The 2,752-nt window shown below is 32.5% G+C and overlaps 1 pseudogene; it reads left to right on the top strand.

The window, feature by feature from the left end:
* Window positions 1–2,017: 2,017 nt before the first annotated feature.
* LOC101710857 (chromobox protein homolog 3-like) lies at window positions 2,018–2,392 on the top strand (annotated as a pseudogene).
* Window positions 2,393–2,752: the final 360 nt, after the last annotated feature.

Raw genomic sequence — 2,752 nt, 5'->3', positions numbered from 1 at the left:
ACTGTCAGTAGGTGCCAAATAAAAGTTGCTTTATTTATTTTTCTTCTAAGAACAAAACAAAACTAAAATCATAGAGAGTAGTATCAAGCTTGTTTTCCAAAAGTTAATTTCACATTTGTCAAAAAATAATTGCATTAATATGACAGATGCTGCTTCATGGGGAACTTGCCCACCTAAGAGGAAGCTGTTAAATGGAGGGGCTATGTGATGTGTGATGTTACCACACCGACAAGACCAGTACTAGTAAAGGGTCTCCAGCCGTGGAAAATCTGCTACTTGCCAACTTCCATCAAAAGTACAAAAGTCTTCAACATAACTGTTTCTTCCCATACCAATTATTGAAATAATTATAATCTATAGAAATGTACAGCTTTTGGCTTCATTTTGATCCACAACACTGATTTTTCTTTTTCTAATGGCAATCAACATAGGACATACTGGTTTTAACAAGTGCCAATAACAAAATCCACAATCCAAGTTTTTTAAAACAATGAACATAAAAATAATTGTAATTAAGGTTTAAAAGTTTAAAAATCTATGATGATCTTTTAGGTGTTTTTTTTCTGTTTTGTTTTGGTTTTTGGTACTGGGGATCAAACTTGGGTCCTTGTGCTTGGCAGAACCATTGAGCTAAATCCCCAGCCCTATGATGATCTTCTAAAAGAGACTGAAGTAAGGAATCTAAAAATATCTCAGCTTTCATAAACTCTCACATTACTTTAGTTTTTATTTCAAAAGTATCAACATAAAATTTGGCTGATACAAATGGATTCCAATACCTGCACCCAGAAAGATAATTTTAAAAGAATCTCTTCTTTATGCTTTAATAGCTTTATTGAGGTATAACTTATATTCCATAAAACTCACTAGTTTTAAGTGTACAGTTCTGAGGTTTTTATGAAATTCTGGAGTTGGGTAACCATCTCATAATCTAGTTTTAAAACATTATAATATCTGTCCATAGAAATTTTCTTTAATGTTTTTAATGCACTGTTCTATAGCTTTTACTGTTCAGCTATTGCACTACATTTGTTTCTATGTATTTTATTACTTTTAATATTATTTGTGAATACAAATTTACTTCTTGATTTCACTGTTTGGATTGCCCATTGCCAATGCAACTGATTGGCAACTGATCACTTGCCAATGCAGCTGATTTTTGTACTTAAAGCTGTATCTTGCAATGGTTAGAAGTCATTAATTTCATTATAACATGTTTATAGATTCTTATAAGCTCTAGAAGGAAATTCACTTATTTCCTTTCTAGTTTGCATGCCCTCAGTTTACTTTTCTTGCCTGATTGCTCTGGTGAGATCTCCAGTACAATACTGAGTGAATCTGGCAAGGGTAGAGATCCTTGCCTTATTTCCAAACTTAGGGGAAAACACTCCTTTTTTAAACCAAATGCACTGACTGGTTATGTCCATAAATATTTTTATGTTATATTTTTGTTGTCATTAAATTAGAAATATTTTCTAATTTTCCCTTATGATCTCTTCTTTGCCTCATGGATTATTTACAAAGGTATTGTTTACTATCCAAATTATTCCAAATTTCAAAATATTATTGATTTCTCATATTTTTGTGATTTCTAATCCTATTCTATTTTGAACAAAGACCCTCCATTGAATGATTTCAATGTTTTTAAATAACTGATAGCTTTTATGGTCTAGCATAGGAGTTAGCAAACTTTATTTTAAAACTTGAAATATTTTAGGTTTTCACTTATACAATTTGTGTCACTACTCAACTCTGCTATTAAAACTTGACCACTGAAAGTAGGTAAGTGGATCAGTGTGGCCATGTTCCAATAAACATTTATTTACAAAAATGGGCAGCGATGTAAGCACATGAAAAAATGTTCAACATAATTAGTCATTAGGAAATGCAAATCAAAACTACATGAGATGCACTCGGGTGTGAGTGGAGCTGCAGGCTCACAGGCTCAGATGCTGCGGACCTATGATGCGAGCCTCTGAGGCTGTGAGTAATAGCTCTTCAAAGTCTGCAATAAAAAATGCCCTCCAATTAAACTACATTGCAAAAAATGGGAGGCCAAATGGAAAAAGTAAAAAAGTTGAGGAAGCAGAGCCTGAAGAATTTGTGGTAGAAAAAGTACTGGACCATCATGTAGTGAATGGAAAGGTGGAGTATTTTCTGAAATGGAAGGGATTTGCAGATGCTGACAGTACATGGGAACCTGAAGAACATTTAGATTGTCTAGAATTAATTGAAGCGTTTCTTAATTCTCAAAAAGCTGGTAAAGAAAAAGACAATACAAAAAGAAAATATTTATCTGACAGTGAATCTGATGATAGCAAATCAAACAAGAAAAGAGATGCTACTGACAAACCTAGAGGCTCTTCTAGAGGTCTTGATCCCAAATGAATAAATGGTGCCACAGACAGCAGTGGAGAATTGATGTTTCTCATGAAATGGAAAGATTCAGATGAGGCTGACTTGGTGCTGGCCAAAGAGGAAAATATGAAATGTCCTCAAATTATAATTGCTTTTTTTGAAGAGAGACTTGGCATACTTGTCCAGAAGATGAAGCTCAAAAACTTATATCACTTATGTGATATAAGTATATATATATATATATATATACTTATATCACTTATGTGATATAAGTATATATATATATATACACACACACACACACACACACACACACACATATACATATATATAAAATAAATATAATAAATATATATAATATGGGTCTTGGTTTTTTATTTACTAGTGTGCAAAA

The sequence above is a fragment of the Heterocephalus glaber genome, unplaced genomic scaffold, assembly GCF_053883595.1.
Source record: "Heterocephalus glaber isolate CG9 unplaced genomic scaffold, H.glaber_assembly_v1.0 deba00001606, whole genome shotgun sequence".
NCBI lineage: Eukaryota > Metazoa > Chordata > Mammalia > Rodentia > Bathyergidae > Heterocephalus > Heterocephalus glaber.
This window is presented reverse-complemented; position numbering and strand designations above follow the sequence as displayed.